We start from the raw sequence: 27966 nt of genomic DNA, 5'->3' as shown, positions 1-27966 counted from the left end.
TGCTCTAACTGATCACAAATCAACTGAGAAAGTGTTTGGTGACAACAGCACAGAGGCAGACGAGGCACATATCCTGGACTACAATGCAGTCAAAATTCATATGCTGTTCATTCAAATTGCAAATGGCTACTCATTAAAAGAAGTGACAACTTTGATGATTTTATTCTGGTATTGAAAGTACTATGGAGATACAACTCCATTCACAATGCAAAGCATTTGAAGACTAGAGTATGCTCTAGGATGCTTAATAGGCCGTGATCTGTCTACACCTGCAGGTGAACATGGCTGTTTTGAATTTGCTGAACTTTACACAAGTGAGATATAACCCAATTGTGTTCTCTTGTTTTCTGACATTGACTGTTGTGTTTGAAAAATCTACTGGCAATCTACTAAATCTGACCATTTTCAGATCACTCCCATTTTTTTTTTGGTTTCTCTTTTGCTTTCTTCTCTGTATTTTGCTGGAATATGGATTAGAAATAAAAATACTCCTCAGGACTTCTTAAGCTTCACCAGTATGAGGATTATCTGTTTCATCAACCCTGAAAAAATTTGTCATTATTTTCTTTGAATATTGTCTTCCATAATTCTCTCTTAGTCTATCCTTCTGAGGCTCTTTCTAATCCTTCTTTGGACATTCTAAGTTAGTCTTCTTGTCTCCAAAGTTTTCTTTTATATTTCCTATCCCTTGAATTTTCCTTTTAAGCAAAGTTTATAAAAATACAAGTTTGATGTTACTATTTCCCATAGGCTCTAACCTAGGTAATTTAGCTTGCAGAAAAAACAGATAACATTCAAGGAGGACCTATTTCTGCTCTCTGGAGAAAAGTCAGTTGTTATTTAAATATATAATTACTGGCACCAATTTCCCTTAAAATTTAGAGTGAGCCATGATTCTCAATGTTGCTGTACTTTATAACTTTCCTCGCAAGACATTAGCAAGATTTACCCTGAAAGCAATGACTCAGCTCTCTGTTATAGTGTCCATTTGTTTTCAGAGTCAAAATTTACACTACACAGTTAAAAGAGTTACTATGTAAGTACTAGCAAACAGGCCTAATGGCTTAATTTTATTGAAGCATTTTTGCAAGTCAAATTTCAGTTTTGCTCTTGTCTGTAATTTGGTATCACATTCCCTCCAATTTTTTTTTCCCAAATTTGAGTGGAATTTTCAAATATCTCAAAATCATTGTTTCACAATTAAGAATGTAATGATTGAGGGCAAACAACAACAGATGACATTACACTGTCATGATTATGAGACAAATCTTCAAAAGTACATTTTTGATGAACGGGCAATTATTGCTTAGCTGTCTGGGTATTATAAGCACAAGATATAGTCCCCTCTGTAGTAAGTTCAAGGGGCCTTCCAACTGAAATAAGAACTAACTATATAAAGAATGTGATGCTCGGGAAAAGAAATGTGCATTCTTAGTCTTCACCAGATACATCTTTAGCAAAGGAGGAAAATAAAACTCAATTTTTCCATCATGTGCATAAGGAAATGCTGGAAATATTATCTCTGAGAATTTTTTCCCTGTAGAATGTGTCTACATGGCCCTCAAATTCTTGAATACACTAGGATGAGGCTCTAGTGGAAGAACAATGAAAAGAAGGTTAAGGAGAACACAGCTTTCATAAGCTTAAGAAATTTTCCACATTTTAACCTTCACCTGTACCCACTATACAAAGTTATATCAGGACTTTTATTTCTTGCTTCTCTCTGCTTTCCTCTCCCACCAAAGATGTAGTATCTACAGTTTTCCTGAATTTGTATTATGAGGCATACACATGTTGATTTTTCTTTAAAAAAACAAAGCATTGAAATAAAAGAAGCTTTTTCTGTGAGAATTAAATAGTTTTTTGCTTTCTATTCCACGGTCAACTCAAAGTAAAGATAAAGTGTTCCATTAAATCTCTTTTTAATCGTGTAAGTGCCCTGATGAAATTGTCTCACTATACAAAACCATCATGTTAGACACAAATTAAGGCATACACAAGACATTACAATGGTATTTAAAGTGAAATATTTATGAAGTGATTTAAATACTAATGACACAGCATTCCTAAAGGAGTCACAAAATTAAAGGATAAGAACATTCCACACCAGCACTGCAGTCCATGAGTCTGTTGCATGTTGTATATATTGTTTCTCATTACTCAATTCTTAGAAATGCAGCCAGGAGATTGAAGAGAAAAAGAGGACGAATCCTCTCTATTTATCCTTGAATACTAATACCAAACCCAGCAGGACATAGTTTGCCAAGAATCCGCTTGTGTAGTAATTTCATCTGTCTCAGATACAACCTTGCCTTTGTATTGAAGAGACTGTTTACTATTACAGGTAACTATAAACAAACTTCAGCTCAATCCAGACACCACAGTATAAATCAACCTTATTTGCAGCCCTCTGCTCTGCCATTCTCAGCATGTTGGTCAGGTGGGGTTTTTTTGTTTTTTTTCAGTTGCCAGATGGCTAATGCGATTCTAGATGTCACAAGCAGACACTATAATGTTCAGCAAAGACTACTACATTTTCTTCTACAAGTACCTATTCATCAATGACAAATCCTTTCTCAGATGCCCTCCTGCAGACTTTTTCTGATTCCCATTGAATACGTTTGGGTCACATGTGCGTGTGATCCTAACTATCAATGATCAAACTGCTGGGGTGAGGTTTTCCTGAATACATGGATCTGCAGATGGCAAATAACCAAACAAGACCAGAGCTATTGCACATACGAAGGAAGGAGGTGTATTGCTTTTAATTAGAAAACTGATAATACCCATCTTAACTCTAAACAAAGCATTTTTTAGAATTAAGTATAATAATTCAAAAGAAGAAATCAGAAATTCATAAAACCAAATTAATGCATTAAATATTTGGAAAGTGTTTAGTGTCTAAAGCCATTACTGGAAGTTTATAATTTATTAATTCTTCATTTACTTTCAACCTCATAAATTGCTTATTTCTCAAAATTTTTAACATTAGGAGCAGCAATATGAAGATGAGATCAGAGAGATTAAGGCAAACTTTTGGCTGTCTAAAATAACATTGGGTCAAACTTACAAATCTAGATTAAAATAAAAGTAAACAACACAACCTTGGGATGAACAACACTGTGCACTATATCACTGTATGAACACCCAAATGTAGTACTACAATGTTTGATGCTCTGAGTGAAAATTCTAAGATTATATACATGTGTATACAATGTTTTAAACATTGTGATAAAAATGAGGACTAATTCAAGCCTAAATTTCACAAGCAAATATAATTTAATGTTTAAATTTAAAGGAACTACATTTCACTGCATAACACCTTACTCCTTGATAATTTCAAACAAAGGAGGTGTATTGTGATAAAAAATATAACAAAGAAAAACTATCACAGTTATTACTTTAAAAGAGTAAGGTAGTAGGCATACCTCTCATTAATGTTTGTTATTTCACTAAGTACCTAAAAAATAAAAATAAAAACACAAAAAAATATGTAATATTTTCATGAGATTTTCTTAAATACTTTATTTTAGCATTCATTCAAATGAAATATTTTCTATCCTGAGGAAAAAAGCTTTTATCTAAGCAATATAATTAAATCCTTAAGATAGTTTTATTAATTATCTCTTAAAATGTCAACATCCCATATTTCAGAGTTCCTATGTTTTAGAGCTGTATATGTAAATATAATCTACAAATTGATTTACATTTAAGCTACCTACTATTTAAAATAGTAAGCACTTTAAGGCAGGATAGTTTATAGTACTTTCTGGATAACAAAATTATTGTATTAAATGAGTGACTATGAAAGTGGTTTAATACTTGTACTACTTAATGAGAAGATACCATTAAATAATTTTTGTATCATTATTTAAATCATGTCAGAGTATAAATAAGTTGACACTGTTTAGTTAATAGTTTTATTATTTAGTTAATAATTAGTCAATAAATGAATAAGAGTATTTAAAATACTAGTCCCTCAACTCTGAAAAACAGAAAAAAAAAGGTTGCTCTATGTCCCTTTCAAAGTTGGTACATTGGAACAAACTTTAAAGACCAGAATATTTTGATCAGGGAAAATTTATTTAAGCCACAATGTAGTCTATATCAATTCCAGCATCTATCAATAAGTTTAAGTAATACATTGTAATTTGTTGAAATTAAGTGTATATGTTTTCAAGTATACCATTTCCTTGACACTCAAAAGAAGACTTAGTGAAGTTAGTAATTATCTTCCTCATTTCTTTTTAGAGGAAAAATAACAACAGCCTCATATCACCTAAGTGCCTTACCCGACGTTATTTTGCATTCTTATTCTATAGTATTCACAATTAGGAAAAAGCAGTGTCACCACAATTTTTGTTTAAATCCATCACCAAGTACCAGCCATAAACCTTGAGACAGAGAATAGATAACAAACTATAAATTGTTCTCTATTTTACCTGCAAAACCATAAATTATGAAAAAACAAATGTTTTATTGAGAATTTACTTTATGCAAGACAAGATTATGTACTTTATATTAGTAATCTAATTCAATTATTATAACAGACACTCAGAAATGGACTTCATTATTCTATTTTATAGATGTGAGAAGGCAATGGCAACCCACTCCAGTAATTTTGCCTGGAGAATCCCATGGATGGAGGAGCCTGGTGGGCTGCAGTCCAGGGGGTCACGAAGAGTCGGACACGACTGAGCAACTTCACTTTCATGCATTGGAGAAGGAAATGGCAACCCACTCCAGGGTTCTTGCCTGGAGAATCCCAGGGACAGGTGAACCTGGTGGGCTGCTGTCTATGGGGTCCCACAGAGTCGGACACAACTGAAGCGACTTAGCAGCAGCAGCAGCATTTTATAGATGAGAGATCTAAGGTTCACAGAGGTCTATAAACTTTCCTAAGTTTACATAGAAAGTTAGACAAGTATTATTGGGAGTTTCTGCCTTTTTGCGTGAACTCATTTATCACTGCTGTTCTATGCTTTGACTGGGGGAACTGCAATGAATAATTTGAGAAATTAAAAACTTGCATTTCTAAGGGGCTACATCCCTGGGCCAGGATGATCTCCTGGAAGAGGGCATGGCAACCTGCTCCAGTATTCTTGCCTGGAGAATCCTATGGACAGAAGAGCCAGGAGGACTATAGTCCATGGGGTCGCAAAGAGTAGGACATAACTGAAGTGACTTGCACAGCACAGCACATACCAAAGGGGAGAGGAGGGAGGGATGAAAGGAGGGAATAGATAAAAGGAAAGGAGCAAGAAAGCAATAACTGCCATGGAAGGAAAAGCAAGGAAGGTTAAGGGGAGGAGAGAGAAATGGAGGTGAACATAGAGGGGAGAAGACATGCAGGGAAGGAGGGAAGAAGAGGGGATAAAAGCAAATAACCAGTGCGGAACCTCCATAAGCAGAGGAGAAATAAGTCACTTAGGGGAGAAACAGAGACAGTGCAGATTTGGAATCAGAAAATCTGTCATAAAAGCCAAGACAGGAGAGTTATTCCCAAAAGGAAATGTTTTGACTTAGAGATTGTTGCATTTATTTCCTAATATGTATTAGTCTTGAGCATTCTTCAGTTCTAATTCTCTTGCACATTTTCAGGATTAAAATTTTCCTCATATTTTGCCTTTTATTCCCCAGGCTACTGTTCTGTAATAGACTCTTCCAAGCACCCCTGGAGATCACAGACTATAAAATCAAAATATAGTAGCTTGCATTTGAGGACTCTCAAAATTGAGCCTCACACTATTTTTAACCTAGGAAATTTAAACGCAATACCATGGAGTTTCAGCGAAGGAATGGCAGGAAGTGAAGTAAAAGTCGCTCAGTTATTGGCAAATTCAGACTTAAATTGAAGAAAGCAGGGAAAACACTAGACCATTCAGGTAAGACTAAATCAAATTCCTTACAGTTATACAGTGGAAGTGACAAATAGATGCAAGGGATTAGATCTGATAGAGTACCTGAAGAACTATGAACGGAGGTTCGTATTATTGTACAGGAGTCAGTGATCAAGATCATCCCGAGAAAAAGAAATGCTAAAAGGAAAAATGGTTGTCTGAGGAGCCGTTACAAATAGCTGTGAAAAGAAGAGAAGCAAAAGGCAAAGGAGAAAAGGAAAAGTATACCCATTTGAATGCAGAGTTCCAACGAAGAGCAAGGACAGATAAGAAAGCTTTCCTCAGTGATCAGTGCAAAGAAACAGAGGAAAACAGTAGAATAGGAAAGACTAGAGATCTCTTCAAGAAAATTAGAGATACCAAGGAAATATTTCATGCAAGATTGGACACAATAAAAGACAGAAAGGGTATGGACCTAACAGAAGCAGAAGACATTAAGAAGAGGTGGCAAGAATACACAGAAGAAATATACAAAAAAGATGTTCATGACTGAGATAACCACTGTGGTGTGATCACTCACCTAGAGCCAGACATCCTAGAATGTGAAGTCAAGTGGGCCTTAGGAAGCATCACTATGAACAAAGCTTGTGGAAGGATGGAATTCCAGTTGAGCTATTTCAAATTCTAAAAGATGATGCTGAGAAAGTGCTGCACTCAATATGCCAGCACATTTGGAAAACTCAGCAGTGGACACAGGACTGGAAAATGTCACTTTTAATTCCAGTCCCAAAGAAAGGCAATGCAAAAGAATGCTCAAGTGAGGTCGCTCAGTTGTGTCCGACTCCTTGCAACCCCATGGACTATAGCCTATCAGGCTCCTCTGTCCATGGGATTTTCCAGGCAAGAGTACTGGAGTGGGTTGCCATTTTCTTCTCCAGGGATCTTCTCCACCCAGGGATCGAACCTGGGTCTCCTGCATTGTAGGCAGGTGCTTTTTTACCATCTGAGCCACCAGGGAAGCCAAACTACTCCACAATTGCACTCATCTCACACACTAGAAAAATACTGCTCAAACGTCTCCAAGCCAGGCTTCAACAGTACATGAACCGTGAAATTCTAGATGTTCAAGCTGGATTTAGAAAAGGCAGAGGAACCAGAGATCAAATTGCCAACATCCGCTGGATAATCAAAAAAGCAAGAGAGTTCCAGAAAAACATCTACTTCTGCTTTGCTGACTATGCCAAAGACTTTGACTGTGTGGATCACAACCAACTGTGGTAAATTCTTAGAGAGATGGGAACACCAGACCACCTGACCTGCCTCCTGAGAAATCTGTATGCAGGTCAAGAAGCAACAGCTGGAACTGGACATGGAAGAACAGAATGGTTCCAAATGGGGAAAGGAGTATGTCAAGGCTGTATTTTGTCACCCTGCTTATTTAACTTATATAAAGTGTACACTGCAGTCATGAAATTAAAAGATGCACACTTCTTGGAAGGAAAGATATGAAAAACCTAGACAGCATATTAAAAAGCAGAGACATTACTTTGCCAAAAAAGATCCATCTCGTCAAGACTATGGTTTTTCCAGTAGTCATGTATGGATGTGAGAGTTGGACTATAAAGAAAGGTGAGCGCAGAAGAATTGATGCTTTTGAACTGTATTATTGGAGAAGACTCTTGAGAGTCCCTTGGACAGCAAGGAGATCCAACCAGTCCACGCTAAAGGAGATAAGTCCTGAGTGTTCATTGGAAGGAATGATGTTGAAGCTGAAACTCCAATACTTTGGCCACCTGAAGTGAAGAACTGACTCATTTGAAAAGACCCTGATGCTGGGAAAGATTGAAGGTGGGAGGAGAAGGGGACGACAGAGGATGAGATGGTTGGATGGCATCACTGACTCAATGGACATGAGTTTGAGTAAACTCCGGAAGTTGGTGATGGACAGGGAGGCCAGGCGTGCTGTGGTCCATGGGGTCACGAAGAGTCGGAAACAACTGAGTGAATGAACTGAACTGAAACTCCATGCCAAATGCTGAGCTGGATGAAGCACAACCTGGAATCAAAATTTCTGGGAGAAATTTTCTATAACCTCATATATGCAGATGACACCACCCTTATGGCAGAAAGTGAAGAAGAACTAAAGAGCCTCTTCAGTTCAGTTCAGGCCAAGAGGAGCTACCCCACGTCCAAGGTAAGAGAAACCAAAGTAAGATGGTAGGCACTGAGAGAGGGCATCAGAGGGCAGACAGACTGAAACCACAATCACAGTCAACTAGCCAGTCTGATCACATGGACCACAGCCTTGTCTAACTCAATGAAACTAAGCCATGACGTGTGGGGCCACCCAAGACGGACGGGTCATGGTGGAGAGGTCTGACAGAATGTGGTCCACTGGAGAAGGGAATAGCAAACAACTTCAGGATTCTTGCCTTGATAACCCTATGAACCGTATGAACTGTATGAAAAGAGCCGCTTGTTGAAAGTGAAAGAGGAGAGTGAAAAAAGTTGGCTTAAAACTTAACATTCAGAAAACTAAAATCATGACATCTGGTTCCATCAGTTCAGTTTAGTCACTCAGTCGTGTCAGACTCTTTGCGACCCCATGAACCACAGCAGGCCAGGGCTCCCTGCCCATCAAAACTCCTGGAGTACACCCAAACCCATGTCCATTGTGTCGGTGATGCCATCCAACCATCTCATCCTCTGCCGTCCCCTTCTCCTCCCGCCCTCAATCTTTCCCAGCATCAGGGTGTTTTCCAATGAGTCAGCTCTTCGCATCAGGTGGCCAAAGTACTGGAGTTTCAGCTTCAACAGCAGTCTTTCCAATGAACACCCAGGACTGATTTCCTTTAGGATGGACTGGTGGGATGTCCTTGCAGTCCAAGGGACTCTCAGGAGTCTTCTCCAACACCACAGTTCAAAAGCATCAATTCTTCAGTGCTCAGCTTTCTTTATAGTCCAAATCTCACATCCATACAAGAGTACTGGAAAAACCATAACCTTGACTAGAGGGACCTTTGTCAGCAAAGTAATGTCTCTGCTTTTCAATATGCTATCTAGGTTGGTCAAAACTTTCCTTCAAAGGAGTAAGCGTCTTTTAATTTCATGGCTGCAATCACCATCAGCAGTGATTTTGGAGACCAGAAAAATAAAGTCAGCCACTGTTTCCACTGTTTCTCCATCTATTTCCCATGGAGTGATGGGACCAGATGCCATGATCTTAGTTTTCTGAATGTTGAGCTTTAAGCCAACTTTTTCACTCTCCTCTTTTACTTTCATCAAGAGGCTTGTTAGTTCTTCTTCACTTTCTGCCATAAGGGTGGTATCATCTGCATATCTGAGGTTATTGATATTTCTCCTGGCATTCTTGATTCCAGCTTGTGCTTCATCCAGCCCAGTGTTTCTCATGATGTACTCTGCATATAAGTTAAATAAGCAGGGTGACAATATACAGCCTTGAAGTACTCCTTTTCCTATTTGGAACCAGTCTTTTGTTCCATGTCCAGTTCTAACTGTTGCTTCCTGACCTGCATACAGGTTTCTCAAGAGGCAGGTCAGGTGGTCTGGTATTCCCATCTTTCAGAATTTTCCACAGTTTATTGTGGTCCCATCAGTTCATGGCAAATCAATGGGGAAACAATGGAAACAGTGACAAACTTTATTTTCTTGGGCTTCAAAATCACTGCAGATGGTGACTGCAGCCATGAAATTAAAACACTAGCTCCTTGGAAGAAAAGTTATGACAATCTAGACAACATATTAAAAAGCAGAGACTTACATGCCAAAAAAGGTCCGTCTAGGCAAAGCTATGGTTTTTCCAGTAGTCACGTATGGATATGAGAGTTGGACTATAAAGAAAGCTGAGAGCTGAAGAATTGATGGTTTTAACTGTGGTTTTGGAGTAGACTCTTGAGAGTCCCTTGGACTGCAAGGAGATCTAACTAGTCCATCCTAAAGGAAATCAGTCCTGAATATTCAATGGAAGGACTGATGCTGAAGCTGAAACTCCAAAACTTTGGCCACCTGATGTGAAGTGCCAACTCATTCGAAAAGACCCTGATGGTAGGAAAGATTGAAGGTGGGAGGAGAAGCGAATGACAGAGGATGAGATGGTTGGATGGCATCAGTGACTCAATAGACATGAGTTTGAGTAGACTCTGGGAGTTGGTGTTGGACAGGGAGGCTTGGGTGCTGCAGTCCATGGGGTCGCAAAGAGTTGGATTGACTGAGTGACTGAACTGAACTGAACTACTTTAAACCTATTTCTTCCTACTGAAATAGATTGAGTTTTACTATATTTTATTTTCTTGGGCTTTAAAATCACTGCAGATGGTGACTGCAGCCTTGAAATTAAAAGATACTTGCTCCTTAGAAGAAATGCTGTGACAAACCTATACAGCATATTAAAAAGGAGAGATATCACTTTGCTTATAAATGTCCATACAGTCAAAGCTATGGTTTTTCCAGTAGTCATGTATGGATGTGAGAGAGTTGGACCATAAAGAAGGCTGAGTGAAAAATCGATGCTTTCAAATTGTGGTGCTACAGGAGGCTCTTGAGAGTCCCTTGGACTGCAAGGAGATCAAACCAGTCAGTTCTAAAGGAAATCAACCTTGAATATTCACTGGAAGGACTGAGGCTGAAGCTGAAGCTCCAATACTTTGGCCACCTGATGTGAAGAGCTGACTGGAAAAGATCCTAATGCTGGAAAAGATTAAAGACAAAAGGAGAAGGGGGCAATAGAGGATGAAATGGTTGGATGGCATCATTGACTCAATGAACATGAATTTGAGCAAATTCTGGGAGACAGTTGAGGACAGAGGAGCCTGCCATGCTGCTGTCCACATGTCACAATGAGTAAGACATGACTTGGCAACAGAACAACAACAATAAAAGCTAAGTAAGCTTTGAACATTTCAAAAATCATTCTTATTTTCAAAAGAATATTCTTTGTTTCAATAGTTTATGTTTATAAAAATATTTGTTTTAATGAGAACATGTGATCCTTGGAATTTTATGTCATATTTTAAAGAAATTGGAAAAATCAATTTACCAGATAAAGGAAAGATAAGAATATGTCTCCTTTATAATCTCAGATTTACAGCAAAACAGCCCAAAGTTTTATAGTATGCTCAATGAATAAGTAACTTTGTTTCTCGCCTCTTATTCTTGATATTTCAATACCACTGGGAAATAAAATTCTGTGGTTCCATTTCTTGTGTTTTAAATTCTTATGCATACGATCTTATTTGATCATGGATTGTTGACAAAATAACAAAAATCTACAGCTCTTGATACTCTGGCTACAAAAATGTTCTTCGAACAGCTGTAGAATACCAATAATTATCTTGGTCAGTCCAGTGCAGCAAAGTCAGGCAGCTAGCATTCAATTCCTCTGCTAAAAAATAGCCCACATAACCAAATGTAAAATAGAGATGCTCTCTCAGACCCCAGAATGTCTCATTCTCTTTCTCTGGATAGAAAGTAACTGAAAAGTACAAACAGCTGAGGGCTTGTAACGGCTGTAGGACAACAATTCTGGATGGCATTAAGTCTTCCTCATAGCACAAATTTTCATTTAAACATAGCTGCATGCATTGACAACTGAGTATATGGAGAAAAGATTTCAAATAATCTATATTAAGCATCAGTGAAATCCATCTATTGCCAGATCTTATTATGAAAATGCTTCTGTAAAATTCCTTGGATATATAATGCAATGAATGATACCTAATTTTTAAAAGTGTTTCTTTCATAAACACATGTCTCTGTCAGGTAAAATACTGTAGACTGAAGTTTAGCCCTTCAGAAAAGTTCTTTGCCATGGTAGAAACAAGCTAATACAGTATCAGTATAAATTATATTTTCCTGAGGAAATAGAAGCAAACTGAAGGGAATCAGATATTCACTGTCTTCAGAATGCATAGATAAAATTCTCTTAGGTTAACTATACATTAATGCAAAGTACTGGGAAGAAAGCAAGCAAGGAATGAGGGTAATGGAATAAAAATAGAATATTGCCTTTTTAGCGGTAAATAGCAAAATTTACACAGCCTCATTTAATAAACCCTTGACTTTTTCTTCACATTCTTTATAATACACAACCCTGGTCTTGCGAACAAAGGGAGAGAAACAGCACAGATTTGTCTTAAGAGAATTTACAATCTTATTACAGAAGCCATCTTCTGTATTTAAATGAGAAGCAGCTAGCATATAATAGGAAACCACATTATAATTATATATACAAGTAATAAACTCATCTAAATAGAGTTATTAAGGAGGCAAATCTCTAACCTAATCATAAACATGGATTTGTGTTGGATAAGGAAAATAGTCATTCACAAAGCAATGGCAATATGAGAGGAACAGATAGGAACAAGGAAGACTTTTACAGTTGTTCTTAGTTGCGTTGAAGGGGCCAACTGCTCTGACCTCTCCACTCCCCATCAGGTCCCAGTCACATCAGCCTTTTGTCTCTGGGTGCTTGGTAAGCAGGACCTCTGGCAGGTTGGAAGTAATCAGACTTCCAGGGAGGGGCCACTGATCTGTGGCTGCTAGTATGGCTTCCCATGTCATGCTAGTGGTAAAGAGCCTACCTGCCAATGCAGGAGATGTAAGAGATGCGGGTTCAATCCCTGAGTCAGGAAGATCCCCCGGAGAAGGGAATGCCAACCCACTACAATATTCTTGCTTGGCGAGTCCAATGGACAAAGGAGTCTGGCACGTTACAGTCCACAGGGTTGCAAAGAGTCAGACACAACTGAAGTAACTGAGCACACACTCACTCTAAGAGAGCAAAACAAACTTGGATCTTGCAAGACAGAAGATCTTGGAGTCCAGAACCTACCTACAGCTGCTCACAACAACCCTAGAATTATCCACCTACAGAATCATGAAATTAAAGCAGGGAAACCGTAAGCAACTTGCTTAGGGCCATATGCATGCTTGTTCAGTTGCTCAGTCATGTCTGACTCTTTGCAACCCCAAGGACTGTAGCCCACCAGGCTCCTCCGCTCATGGATTCTCCAGGCAAGAGTACTGGGGTAGGTTGGCATTTCCCTCTGTGTCTCCTGAATTTCAGGTGGATTCTTACCACTTAGCCACCAGGGCCATGTGACTAGAGTTCACGTTCTGAAGCCCATATTCAACCCTGTTTTGCTGCACTGCTTCTCAAGAACACAGGTCATAAGAGGATCTTTATTGTCACATCTCAGACAAGTAAACATATTTGGAATATTATACATTTCCTTGGGAAAAGAGGAAAAATGAATGCTGAGTTTGTTTGTTTTTTTTTCCTTACAGAAGCCACTGCTACACCCTAGCATTTATCACAAGATAGTTGTTAGTGGCCCCTGGACTTCAGAATAAAATACTACCTGAATTTAGGTTTAATGCAATGCTAAAAGCTTTACTTAAGACTGTTAGGTCAAAAAGGTGCTATTTGTCAATTATAATAGTGCTCCAGTCCAAAGAGGATCTAATTTACTTCCAACAAGAGGAAGCTGAAACTGTATTTGAAAACCTGGTAATGCTTTTTCTATTCTTTCGTAAATCATTTCATTAGTAAGGGCAAAGACTGTTCACAAATCAGCAACTAAATTGCAGTTTAGGGACTTTACTGCCAGAAATGTGTCACAGTTACAAGAATGAAGATAACCTTCATTACTGATGAAAAATGTCATGGTATCTATAATTCTACATTTTAAAAATGAGATAAGTCAAATTAAGTAACTTTGATTAAATATAGTAAATAAAAGCAATTTGGACAGATTTGTTTCTTAGTACTTTCTTGTTTGTGTTATTGTTGAACAAGGGTAATATTTTTGTCTCTAAATAGTAATTGACAACAAAATTTACAGACCACATTTCATTTTATGTCTATATTCATAAAAGGAGAAAATGATTTAATCAAATTTTATCTCCACCTATTCTATCTTGATCTTTACTTATCTCTATGGTAACATACTTTCACATTGGATATGTATGAATATTTAATAATAGCTTGTGCTTTGTGTGTTAAGTTGCTTCAGTTGTGCCCAACTCTTTGATACCCTATGGACGGTAGCCCATTGTCCACAGGATACTCCAGGCAAGAATACTGGAGTGGTCTGCTATTTTCTTCCTCCAGGAAATCTTTCAGACCTAGGGATCGAACTCACGTCTCCTGTCTCCTGCATTGGCAGGCGGGTTCTTTATCACTATCACCACCTGGGAAGATCCTAATAATAGTGTGTAGGTCTGCCATTGTGAACATGTAGCAAGTGTTTTCTAAAATTCCTCAGCAGTAAGCCAATAAGGCATGTTTCACTTCTGACATACAATTAAAGGATGTTAAAAGGTAATGTTATGTAAATAAAACCTGTAAATAAAACAATTCATATTAAATATATATATACATATACATATAACTTTAAAAATGATCCTACAAAAAATTTCATGCATTATCTATAATAGTTTCTTCTCTTTCAGTATTATTCACATTTAAGAGTCAATAGCTAGATCTGGCTAAGGGAAATACTACAATGACAAGAATACATGAATTTATATAGTCGTTTTTGTGTAAGATTCTCATAGTATTTTTAGTATATTATCTCATTTATTCTCACAGATTTATTAGAAAGTTGCTAGAGGGACATTTCATTTATTCTCACAATATTCTTATAGAAAAGGTTTGTATATCCTATCTAAATTAGTTTTAAAGCAATAAATTTGGTACCTTTAAAAATCAATTTTTTCAAAGTACATTTGAATCGGTTCTACTGAGATGGATGAAACTGGAGCCCATTATACAGAGTGAAGTAAGCCAGAAAGAAAAACAACAATACAGTATACTAATGCATATATATGGAATTTGAAAGATGGTAACGATAACCCTATATGCGAGACAGAATAAGAGACACAGATGCATGGAACAATTTTATGGACTCTGAGGGAGAAGGTGAGGGTGGGACGTTCTGGGAGAATAGCACTGAAACATGTATATTATCATATGTGAAACAGAACACCATTCCATGTTCGATGCATGTGACAAGGGCTCAGGGCCGGGGCAATGGGATGATCCAGAAGGACGGGATGGGGAGGGAGGTGGGTGGGGGTCCAGGAAGGGGAACACATGTAAACCCATGGCTGATTCATGTCAATGTATGGCAAAAACTATTACAATATTGTAAAGTAATTAGCCCCCAACTAAAATAAATAAATTTATAAAAAAAAAAAATCAATTTTTTCTACATTATTGGACTTACCAATTTTTAATCAATATTTTTATATATAAACACATCTGATGTCAGAACTGTTTGCAATAAAAAATAACTGTTTTCATACTATGTTTTTCTGTTTAGTTTTTTTTTTTTCTTTTCAACATCTTCTCTCTTTGCCTAAATATTTATTAATATAACCTTAAACAGTGTGCTTTGTCTTCTTGATGTTCGTTTTTCAGTTGCTCAGTTGTGTCTGACTCTTTGTGACTCCATGGCCTACAGCACACCAGGCTTCCCTGTCCTTCACTAATTCCTGAACCTTGCTCAAACTCATGTCCACTGAATCATTGATGCCATCCAACCATCTCATCTTCTGTTGTCCCCTTCTCCTCCTGCTTTCAATCTTTCCCAGCATCAGGGTCTTTTCTAATGAGTTGGCTCGTCACATCAGGTGGCCAAAGTATTGGAGCTTCAGCTTCAGCATCAGTCCTTCCAATGAATATTCAGGACTGATTTCCTTTAGGATTGACTGGTTTGATCTCCTTGCAGTCCAAGGGACTCTCAAGAGTCTTCTCCAACAATACAGTTCAAAAGCATCAATTCTTCAGCATTCAGCCTTCTTTATGGTCTAATCCTCACATCCATACACAACTACTGGAAAAACCATAGCTTTGACCATGTGGACCTTTATCAGCAAAGTAATGTCTCTGCTTTTTAATACGCTATCTAAGTTTGTCATAGTTCTTTTTCCAAGGAGAAAGCATCTTTTAATTTTGCAGCTGCAATCACCATATGCAGTGATTTTGGAGCCCAAGAAAATACCAGCCTAACGTACATCCATTCTCACTTCATTTTTCTCTCTTCATTCTTTTGATGTACTTCCTCCAGAACACTCCAACATGTCTTTGTTATTATAATGCCTCTCTCCCTGTTACAGTGTTTTCCTCAGCACTGTATCAAAATTAGCTTTCATCTTACATTCATCTCCACACCCCTTTTCTTTTTTCTGTTCCTCCCTACTTTTCATGTTCTGATCCCTCACCTTGGGAATTATCCTAAGTTTCCCATTAATTTCAGGTATAGAAGAGGAATCTTAAAATTATTCTTTGTCAGTTTTTGTTTATATAATAATTTTTTAAAGCATTACATTCTTATTCTCCACAGAACTTTCACCTCTACTCATATTCAGATTTTTGTTTATTCATTTCTATGCTACCTTTTTTGCTAATTTTCTCCAGTAACTGAAGTTATTTACTATGTACCTTAAATGCAGTTGGATAAATGAGTGTGTCCTGAGCTAGTACATTATTAGAGAAAATAAACTCTATTTTTAAAAAATATAGATTTTTATCCTTGCTGATATTCTCATTTTACTCTTTTTGACCTGAGTTTGAGCAAAAACTGGGCGATACTGAAGGACAGGGATGCCTGTCATGCTGCAGTCCATGGGATCAAAAAGAGTTGGACATGACTTAGCTACTGAACAGCAACAACTCTTTTTGAAACAGGCCTATTCTTCAGACAATCCTAAAGGAAATCAACCCTGAATATTCACTGGAAGGACTGTTGCCGAAACTGGAGCCCCAATACTTTGGCCATCTGATAGGAAGTGCTGACTCATTGGAATAGACCTTGATGCCGGGAAAGACTGAAGGCAACAAGAGAAGGGAGTGGCTGAGGATGAGATGGTTAGCTAGCATTGCAGATTCAGTGGACATGAATTTGAGCAAATTCTGGGAGACAGTGAAGGGCAAGGAAGCCTGGCATGCTGCAGTCCATGTAATCACAGAGTCAGACACAACTTAGTGACTGAACAACAGCAATTTTTTTTTTCTTGATGTGATCATCTGTGTGCCCATTTTAAGCTGCCAGAGATGAACCGAAGATTCAACTATTCTCAGTCACTGTACCCTGACTTAAAGCATTTTCTTAGAACTATTTCTTAGAACTATAGGCATACCTCAGAGACATTACACATTCGGTTCCAGATCACAGCAACAAAATTAATATCTCAATAAAGCAAGTCATATGAATTTTTGTTTCCCAGTACATATAAAAGTTATGTTTATACTATATGGTATTCTGTTATGTGTTCAATATATAAAATGCACACACGTTAATTTTAAAATATTTTATTGCTAAAAAATGCTAACCATCATTTGAATCTTCAATATTTTTTCCTTGGAAAGGGTCTTGCCTCAAGGTTGATGGTGTTGGCTGAAGGTTGAGATGACTATGACAACTTCCTAAAGCAAAACAACAAGGAAGTCTGCCACATTAACTGACTCTTCCTTTCAGGTATGATTTCTCTGTTGCATATCAGGCTATTGATGGTTTTTTACAAAGTAGAACTTTGGTCAAAACGGGAGTGAAATGTTTCAAGCCCTTCAGCTGCTTTATCAACTAAGTTTATATAATATCCTAAATTCTTTGTTATTATTTCAAAAATCTTCACAGCATTTTCACCAGGAGTAGATGCCACCTCAAGAAACCACTTCCTTTGCTCATCAATAAAATGCAACTCCTTACCCATTCAAGTTTTACCTTGAGACTGCAGAAATTCAGTCACATCTTCAGGTTCCACTTCTAATTCTAGTTTTCTTCCTATTTCCACCATATCTACTGCTACTTCTTCCACTGAAGGTTTGAATCCCTCAAAGTCATCCATGAGGGTTGAAATCAACTTTCACCAAAGTCCTGTTAAATGATAATATTTTGTCCTCATGAATCACTAGTATTTGTAATGGCATCTAGAATGATGAATTATTTTCAGAAGGTTTTCAATTTACTTTGTCCAGAATCATCAGAGGAATTATTATTCAAGATAGCTATAGTTTTATGAAACATATCCCTTAAATAATAAAACTTGAAAGTCGATATTTATATTACTCCTTGATCCATGGCTGGGTGGATAAAGGAGTAATGAGTGTTAACAGGCATGGCAACATCCTTCATCTCTTTGTACATCTCCATCAGAGTCAGCAGGTGACAAAGTGCACAGTCACTGAGCACTAATACTTGTGTGTGTGTGTGTTACAATTAAATTTTATTTAAATAAAAAGGCAACAGGAAGAACTGTCCCTTGAGTAAGGGCTTAAATGGCTTTCCAGGTTGCTCAGTGGTAAAGAATGTGCCTGCCAATGCAGGAGACACGGGTTCCATCCCTGGGCCAGGAAGACCCCCCAGAGAAGGAAACGGCAACCCATTCCAGTATACCTGCCTAGAAAAATCCCATGGAAAGACGGGTCTGATGGGTCACAGTCCATGGGATCACAAAGAGTCAGACATGACTGAAGAACTAAAACAACAACAAAGAACTTAAACGTCCTAAGATATACTTATGTGACTTTTTCATTTATTTTTAATTGGAGGATGATTGTTGTACAACATTGTGCAGGTTTCTGCCATATATTAACATGAATCAGCCATAAGTGTATATATGTGCCCCCCTCTTGAACCTCCCTCCCACCTCCCACACCACACCACCCCCTAGGTTGTCACAGAACACCAAATTTGAGCAGTAATATAGGGCTCAAGAAGAATCCACCTGTCAATGCAGGAGATGTAGGTTTGATCCCTGGGTCAGGAAGATCCCTTGGAGGAGGGAATGGCAACCCGCTCCAGTATTGTTGCCTGAAAAACACCATGGCAGAGGAGCTTGTAGGCTAAGGTCCATGGAGTCCCAAAGAGTGGGACACAACTGAAGTGACTGAGCACTGAGTGCATTTTGAAAGGAACCTTTTTCTTTTCTAAGCAGTAGGTCTCAACAGTGGACCAAAAATACACATTATCCATGTTACAAACAGATGTACTATCATCCAGGTTCTGTTGTTTCATTTAGATAGCACAAGCAGAGTCAATTTAGCATAATTTGTAAGGGCCCTAGTATTTTCAGAAATGCAAATAAGCACTGGCTTCAACTGAAAGTCACCAGCAGCATCAGCCCCTAACAAAACAGTCAGCCTGTCCTTTGAAGCTTTGAAGTCAAGCCCTGACTTTTCTGTTCCAGCTATTAGAGTCATAGATGGCATTTTCTTCCAATAGAAACATGGGGGAAACTTACATGCATATTATTAAGTGAAAGAAGTGAATCTGAAAAGGCTACATACTGTATGGTTCCAACTACACAACATTCTGGAAAAGTATGGAGACAGGAAAAAAATATATATATATATGGCTAGGGGTTAGGGTCGGAGAAGGCAATGGCAACCCACTCCAGTACTCTTGCCTGGAAAATACCATGGATGGAGGAGCCTCGTAGGCTGCAGTCCATGGGGTCGCAAAGAGTCGGACATGACTGAGCGATTTCACTTTCACTTTTCCCTTTCATGCACTGGAGAAGGAAATGGCAACCCACTCCAGTGTTCTTTCCTGGAGAATCCCAGAGACGGGGGAGCCTGGTGGGCTGCCGTCTATGGGGTCACACAGAGTTGGACACAACTGAAGCGACTTAGCAGCAGCAGCAGCAGGGGTTAGGGAAAGGAGGAATGAATGAAACGAAGAGAAATTTTAGGGCAGTGAAATTATTCTGTATGATATTATAATGGTAGACACCTGTCATTATACATTTGTCAAAACCAGCAGAATGTAAAATACAAAATTGTTGTTTTTCAGTCACTAAGTTGTGTCCGACTCTTTATGACTTCACTGATGGAAGCACGCAAGTCCCTTCTGTCCTCCAGTATCTCCTGGAACTTGCTCAAATCCATGTCCATTGAGTCGGTGATGCTAAATAATCATCTCATCCTCTGTCTCCCCTTCTCCTTTTGCCTTCAATCATTCCCAGCATCAGGGTCTTTTCCAATGAGTCAGCTCCTCACCAGGTGACAATAGTGATAAAGAATCTACCTCGAATGCAGGAGAAGTAAGAGGCATGGTTCAACCTCTGGGTCGGCAAAATCCCCTGGAGAAGGGCATGGCAACCCACTCCACTTATTCTTGCCTGGAGAATCCCTTGGACAGAGGAGCCTGGTGGGCTACAGTCCATGGGATCACAAAGAGTCAGACACAACTAAAGCTACTTAGAATGCACATAACTCTTTGCATCAGGTGGCCAAAGAGTGACTACAAAGAGTGAACCCTAATGTAAACTTTGGTTTGGGCTGACAATGATGTGCCAATATAGGCTCATAAATCATAACAAAGGTACCACTCTGGTCAGGGATGTTGATAGCAGAGGAGGTTGTGTGTTGTGGGGACAGAAGCAGGGAGTACAAGAACACTCTCTGTACCTTTTGCTCAGTTTTGCTATGAATCTAAATCTGCTCTAAAAATAAGGTTTATTAATTTTAAAACATGAAGAAGATACAAGGCTTTCCAGACAAAATTAATGATATAATTAATTACCATCAGACCCTGCACTTCAAGTAATGTTAAAACTTCACTAACCAAAGAAATATGGCCCAAGCAGGAACACGAATCTATAAAAAGAAATAAAGAAACCCAGAAAAGAAATAAAGGAAGACAAAATAAAATTAATATTTTATTTTATATGCCCTAAAAGATAATTATCTAAAAATAATTTCCATATGTTAAATTGTTTTAGTAGCATTTTTAAAAGTGAAATGTATAAGAATAAGATAAAAAAAGTTACAGAGTGAACTTGGAACTATCATGCTGTAAGGTCTTCAAACTACATGTGAAAGTAATGCAATAGTACTTAAAAGTAGACTCTAACTAATGGCGAATGACACAAAATCTAGGAAAACCACTTTAAAAAGTAAGAAAAAATATAATCAACAAATCAATAGAGGAAATAAAACAGAATTATAAAAAGTTCTCAATTAACCCAAAAGAAGGCAGAGAGAAATATGGAAGAATAAAGAAACTAAAATAGCAAAGCTATTTTGGAAAGAAGAACCAAAGGTAGAAAATCCAAACAACCTGCTATCAATATTTATTTATTATAAAGCCACAGTCATCACAACCATAAAAATTATATTAAAAAAAAGATATATAAATCAATAGAACAAAGCAGTCATGAAACAGACCTGTAAAGATGTGATCAATCGGTGTTATATATATTTATTTCATATTTTATTTTGAAATAATTTTATATTTATAGAAGTGTTACAGAGATAGGATAGAAAAGTTCCTATAAACCCATCCTCCAGGTTCACCTAAAATTAACATCTTATGTGATAACTTAATAAAAACAAAAAATTACATCAATAGAATATTATTAAATTCACCAGCTTTTTCACTTTCTTTTAATGTTTCAAGATCTAAGCCAAGACACTATGTTGCATTTAGTTATGACTCTGCTGTCTCTTCCAATCTATGACAGATTTCCAGCCTTTCCTTAGTTTTCATGAATTTAAGAGCTTTGAATAGTTTTGGTCAAGTATTTTTCAGAAAGTCCCTTACTTTGAATTTAGCTGATATTTTCTCATAACTGGGCTAGACTTAGAATTTGGGGGAAATAATCAAAAGAGGAAGAATCTATCTCATCGCATTGTATCAGGAAGGACATGATAGTGACATGGTTTACTAACTCACAAAGATGTGAAACCCAATCCCTGAGTATCTCTCAGTTTTCTACAATTTAAAGTTCCTTTCCAAATTCTATTCTTTAGAATTAAGTGTTTTATAAGATATAAAGATTCTTTTGATGACAAAACAAGACACAGTGATCCTCTGGTAGTCTGAAGGCAGAACATTTTGCTGCTTACAGCTCCAAAGGAGAGAAGGCTGCCAAAGAATTTTAAAGTCCTATTTTTAGATTCATGCACATTTATATTTGATATGCATTCTTGGAGAGTTGACCTCTTTTTATTGTTTATGCTCCTTATCCCTGAAAATAACCCTTGCTCTAGAATTTATTTTGTCTAAAATCATTATGGATATCCCAGATTTTTCTTTCATGTTTTCATGGTACAAATTGCTTAATTCTTTTATTTTTAATGTAAGTATATGTTTATAATTAAAATATGTTTCTCATAAGGAATCAAGTAATTATGTTCATTGTAAAACTTGCACATGAAAAATTGTAGTCCTTTATCCATAATACCCGGAGAAGGCAATGGCACCCCACTCTAGTACTCTTGCCTGGAAAATACCATGGATGGAGGAGCCTTCGTAGGCTACAGTCCATGGGGTCGCTAAGAGTCGGACACGACTGAGCGACTTCACTTTCACTTTTCCCTTTCATGCACTGGAGAAGGAAATGGCAACCCACTCCAGTATTCTTGCCTGGAGAATCCCAGGGACGGCGGAGCCTGGTGGGCTACCGTCTATGGGGTCGCACAGAGTCGGACACGACTGAAGTGACTTAACAGCAGCAGCAGCAGCATCCATAATACCATCATAGTCAACAAAACAGTCCGAAATGGAGTACTTGGATGCAATCTCAAAAACGACAGAATGATCTCTGTTTGTCTCCAAGACAAACCATTCAATATCATGGTTATCCAAGTCTATGCCCTGACCAGAAAAGGTGAAGAAGCTGAAGTTGAACGGTGCTATGAAGACCTACAAGACCTTTTAGAACTAACACCCAAGAGAGATGTCCTTTTCATTATAGGGGACTGGAATGCAAATGTAGGAAGTCAAGAAATACCTGGCGTAACAGGCAAATTTAGCCTTGGAGTACAGAATAAAGCAGGGCAAAGGCCAATAGAGTTTTGCCAAGAGAATGCACTGGATAGCAAACACCCTCTTCCAACAACACAAGAGAAGACTCTACACATGGACATCACCAGATGGCCAACACCAAAATCAGATTAATTATATTCTTTGCAGCCAAAGATAGAGAAGCTCTACACAGCCAGCAAAAACAAGAGCAGGAGCTGACTGTGGCTCAGATCATGAACTCCTTAATGCCTAATTCAGACTTAAATTGGAGAAAGTGGGGGAAACCACTAGACCATTCAGGGATGACCAAAATCATATCCCTATGATTATACAGTGGAAGTGAGAAATAGATTAAAGGGACTAGATCTGATAGAGTGCCTGATGAATTATGAACAGAGGTTCGTGACATTGTACAGTAGACAGGGATCCATCGCTAAGAAAAAGAAATGCAAAAAAGAAAAACGGCTGTCTGAGGAGGCCTTACAAATAGCTGTGAAATGAAGAGAAGTGAAAAGCAAAGGAGAAAAGAAAAGATATACTCATTTGAATGCAGAGTTCCAAAGAATAGCAAGGAGAGATAAGAAAGCCTTCCTCAGTGATCAATACAAAGAAATAAAGGAAAACAATAGGATGGGAAAGACTAGAGATCTCTTCAAGAAAATTAGAGATACCAAGGGAACATTTCATGCAAAGACGGGCTCAATAAAGGACAGAAATGGTAGGGACCTAACAGAAGCAGAAGATATTAAGAAGAGGTGGCAAGAACACACAGAAGAACTGTACAAAACAGATCATGACTCAGATAATCACGATGGTGTGATCACTCACCTAGAGCCAGACATCATGGAATGTGAAGTCAAGTGAGCGTTAGGAAGCATCACCAAGAACAAAGATAGTGGAGGAGATGGAATTCAATTTGAGCTATTTCAAATCCTGAAAGATGACGCTGTGAAAGTGCTGCAATCAATATGCCAGCAAACTTGGAAAACTCAGCAGTGGCCACAGGACTGGAAAATGTCAGTTTTCATTCCAATCCCAAAGAAAGGCAATGCCAAAGAATGCTCAAACTACTGCACAATTGCACTCACCTCACACGCTAGTAAAGTAATATTCAAAATTATCCAAGCCAGGCTTTAGCAATACATGAACCGTGAACTTCCAGATGTTCATGTTGGTTTTCGAAAAGGCAGAGGAACCAGAGATCAAATTGCCAACATCCACTGGATCATCAAAAAAGCAAGAGAGTTCCAGAAAAAAAAAAAATCTATTTTTGCTGTATTCACTATGCCAAAGCTTTTGACTGTGCGAACCACAAAAAACTGTGGAAAATTCTGAAAGAGATAGGAATACCAGACCCCCTTACCTGCCTCTTGAGGAACCTGTATGTAAGTCAGGAAGCAACCGTTAGGGCTGGATATGGAACAAGAGAATGGTTCCAAATAAGAAAAGGAGTACGTCAAGGCTGTATATTGTCACCCTGCTTATTTAACTTGTATGCAGAGTACATCATGAGAAACGCTGGGCTGGAAGAAGCACAAGCTGGAATCAAGATTGCAAAGAGAAATATCAATAACCTCAGATATGCAGATGACACCATCCTGATGGCAGAAAGTGAAGAAGAACTAACAAGCCTCTTCATGAAAGTGAAAGAGGAGAGTGAAAAAGTTGGCTTAAAGCTCAACATTCAGAAAACTAAGATCATGGCATCTGGTCCCAGCACTTCATACCAATAGATGGGGAAAGTGGAAACAGTGGCAGACTTTAATTTTGGGGGCTCCAAAATCACTGCAGATGGTGACTGCAACCATGAAATTAAAAGACGCTTACTCCTTGGGAGAAAAGTTATGACCAACCTAGATAGCATATTAAAAAGCAGAGACATTACTTTGCCAATAAAGGTCCGTCTAGTCAAGGCTATGGTTTTTCCAGTAGTCATGTATGGATGTGAGATTTGGACTATAAAGAAAGCTGACTATCGACATATTGATGCTTTTGAACTGGTGTTGGAGAAAACTCTTGCGAGTTCCTTGGAGTGCAAGGAGATCCAACCAGTCAATCCTAAAGGAGATCAGTCCTGGGTGTTCATTGGAAAGACTGATGTTGAAGCTGAAACTCCAAACTTTGGCCACCTGATGCAAAGAGCTGACTTATTTGAAAAGACCCTGACGCTGGAAAAGATTGAGGGCAGGAGGAAAAGGGGATGACAGAGGATGAGATGTTTGGATTGTATTACCGACTCAATGCACATGAGTTTGAGTAAACTCCAGGAGTTGGTGATGGACAGGGAGACCTGGCCTGGTGCGGTTCATGGGGCCGCAAAGCGTTGGACACGACTGAGTGACTGAACTGAACTGATCCATAATAGGGGGCTTCTCCGGTGGCTTAGCTGTAAAGAGTTTGCTTGTAATCAGGAGACACATGTTCCATTCTTAGATTGGGAAGATCCCCTGCAGAAGAAAATGGCAACTTGTCTGGAAAATTCCATGGACAGAGGTGCCTAGCAGGCTACAGGCCATGGGGTCTCAAAAGAGTCTGGACATGGCTTAGTAATGAAACTGCAACAACAATCCATAGTAGACCCAGGTTGGAAACTATCAGCTATCCTTTAGCTAGTTAATAGATAAATAAGCTATTTTATCTCCATCCCAGGGAATACTACTCAGCAATAAAAAATAACAACTACTGATCTTCACAGTAACACAGACCCATATATCAAAATCAATTTGTTGAATGAGAGACAGCAAACCCAAATGGCTACATAAGGTCTGAGTTCATTTATACGACATTATAAAAAGGACATTAATATAAAGATAAAAATACAAAAATAAAAAACAGACCAGTGGATTCCAGGAACTGAGCGTGGGCTACCTGGAGAAATATTTTTGATTGTTGAAACCAGTTTATATCAACATTGTAATGGCAGACATAGGACTCTATTTGTCACAACTCACTGAACTCTATACCAGACAGAATGAATTTTGCTGTAGGTAAATCAAAAACATTTGAAGTTAACTCAACCTTAACCACCAAAGGACAACTAGATGCACACAACAGAGAGAATTATTTGAGCAATCAACTAAGAGGTTGCCTAGAATCCTAAGGTGAACAAAATTAACTTCAGAACTTTACTGGAAATCATTTATAGTGTTTTGTATAAAAATTATGCTCAAGGTAACTCAAGGGACAAGGTAAAATGTGATAACATTTTATCTAGTTTTCATTAAAGAACATGGATTTTCTTTTTCTTCACTTTCTCAATTTGTTCTTTATTTTCAATCTAACACATAGTAGATTCTTACTGTATACTTACTGAATAAATATATTTTGCTATGGTGTCTTAAGGTTAATTACTACAGATTGATTTTGGACTGAGTCTATACATAAAGATTAAATAATGTAAAGATATATTAATGCAAAGACTGAGTCTTTACATCAAAGACTCTCTTTCTAGAGGGATCAGAATTCCATTAATAACCTTTACAAAATGTTTTCTTTGCCAAACTGACAATGGACTAACAGGTTTGGATCACTGACATAGTTATATGCATCAAACAAGTATATGTTGATTAAGTTTTGCAATAAAACAATCATTTAAATAGCATAAAGTCAATATCTTTAGAAATTGGCATATTTCTGATTTGCCCCTTCTTATTTTAAGTAAGTAAAAAATAGTGGTCTCATATATCAAGAGCTTTGTCATTTCTCCTTTCTCTGTATATTATGAGTGTATGTATGCTCATGTATATAGCTCTTTCACTATAGTTATCTACTTCCTGGAAAGCTCAGTAGGTAAAGAACCTGCCTGCAAGGCAGGACACAAGGGAGGTTGGGTTCTATCCCTGGGTTGGGAAGATCCTCTGGAATATTATGAGTGTATGTATGCTCATGTATACAGCTCTTTCACTATAGTTATCTACTTCCTGGAAAGCTCAGTAGGTAAAGAACCTGCCTGCAAGGCAGGACACAAGGGAGGTTGGGTTCTATCCCTGGGTTGGGAAGATCCTCTGGAAGAGGGCATGGCAACCCACTCCAGTATTTTTGCCTGGAGAATCCCACACACTTAAAGCAACTGAGCACACATGCTGCTGCTGCTGCTAAGTCGCTTCAGTCGTGTCCGACTCTGTGTGACCCCATAGGCTGCAGCCTACCAGGCTCCTCCGTCCCTGGGACTCTCCAGGCAAGAACATTGGAGTGGGTTGCCATTTCCTTCTCCAATGCCCGAGAGTGAAAAGTGAAAGTGAAGTCGCTCAGTCATGTCTGACTCTTCGCGACCCCATGGACTGCAGCCTACCAGGCTCCTCCATCCATGGGAGTTTCCAGGCAAGAGTACTGGAGTGGGGTGCCATTGCCTTCTCCAGAGCACACATGCACTCATAATTTAATTAATGAACACACAGGTTTCTGGAGCATTTTAAGTGCTGTTATACTTTGTATATTCTGATAGATTATTTTTGTCTGATTTTATCAGGTGGCACAGTGGTAAAGAATCCACATACCAATGCAGGAGACTCAAGAGATGTGGGTGAAGAAGACCCCCCTGGAGAAGGAAATGACAACCCACCCAGTATTTTTGCTTGGGAAATCCCATGAATAGAGACGCCTTGCAGGATACAGTCCATGGGATCACAAAAGAGTTGGACATGACTGAGTGATTGAGCACATTTTGATTAAAAACATGCACACACATGCACATGAACACAAACTTTGCACACATAGCTTCAATTCATATCCTTGTCTATAGCGTTTCTCTGTCTCTTGAATGAGCTTCAGTAAAAGAAAATTTCTAAAATGTTTTTTCTTTAATTTGGTTTCTTAATATGTAGGACTCAGGGTCTCTTCACTTTCTTTTGCTTCACCTTTTACTATAAATTGGCATTAGTTTTAAGACATGAACAAACAAATGGCCTTTCCAAAATTTTTTGGCTGAACACTATAATGTCAACGGTCTTAATTAACCTTTTTCTGTTATATATATATATATACATATATATATATATATGGTATCATTCAAATATTAGTTACTTCTCTTACTAATAAACAGCAAATGACCTCAACTCTCAACCGGTAATCTATTTGGTCCCTTCTCCTTGCCCCAGAGAACTAACGTCTACAGAACCTTCTGTAATTCTTCTGTAGCTCTCAGAACTCTTTACTTTCACATAGTCTGTGTCTCTAAGCCTAATAATATAAGCCAATAACTGCTTTTTAATCTCATTTATATTAACAGTGGCTGATTTTTGCCCAACATTTCTTACCTGAATTTGTTCCATATTCATTAACCATAAAATGTCATTTTTACCTCTTAACACATTTCTATTCCCAATCAATGTCCATCTAATTGAATACCACTT

At 38.1% G+C, this 27966-nt stretch overlaps 1 protein-coding gene across 5 annotated transcripts in view; it reads right to left on the bottom strand.

The window, feature by feature from the left end:
• Nucleotides 1-27966, bottom strand: part of LOC145518172 (uncharacterized) — a 1384210-nt gene that overhangs the window by 865428 nt on the left and 490816 nt on the right. For 2 of the 5 annotated variants that reach the window (XR_014062698.1, XR_014062713.1), the window contains exon 2: nucleotides 17588-17740. The exons of the other annotated variants lie outside the window; for them this stretch is intronic. The gene's annotated coding sequence lies outside the window, so the exon portion shown is untranslated. The remainder of the gene's footprint in view (nucleotides 1-17587; nucleotides 17741-27966) is intronic. 5 annotated transcript variants of the gene reach the window in all.

Source organism: Giraffa tippelskirchi, chromosome 8 (genome assembly GCF_054371585.1).
Source record: "Giraffa tippelskirchi isolate mGirTip1 chromosome 8, T2T-mGirTip1v1.2.pri, whole genome shotgun sequence".
NCBI classification, from domain to species: domain Eukaryota; kingdom Metazoa; phylum Chordata; class Mammalia; order Artiodactyla; family Giraffidae; genus Giraffa; species Giraffa tippelskirchi.
This window is presented reverse-complemented; position numbering and strand designations above follow the sequence as displayed.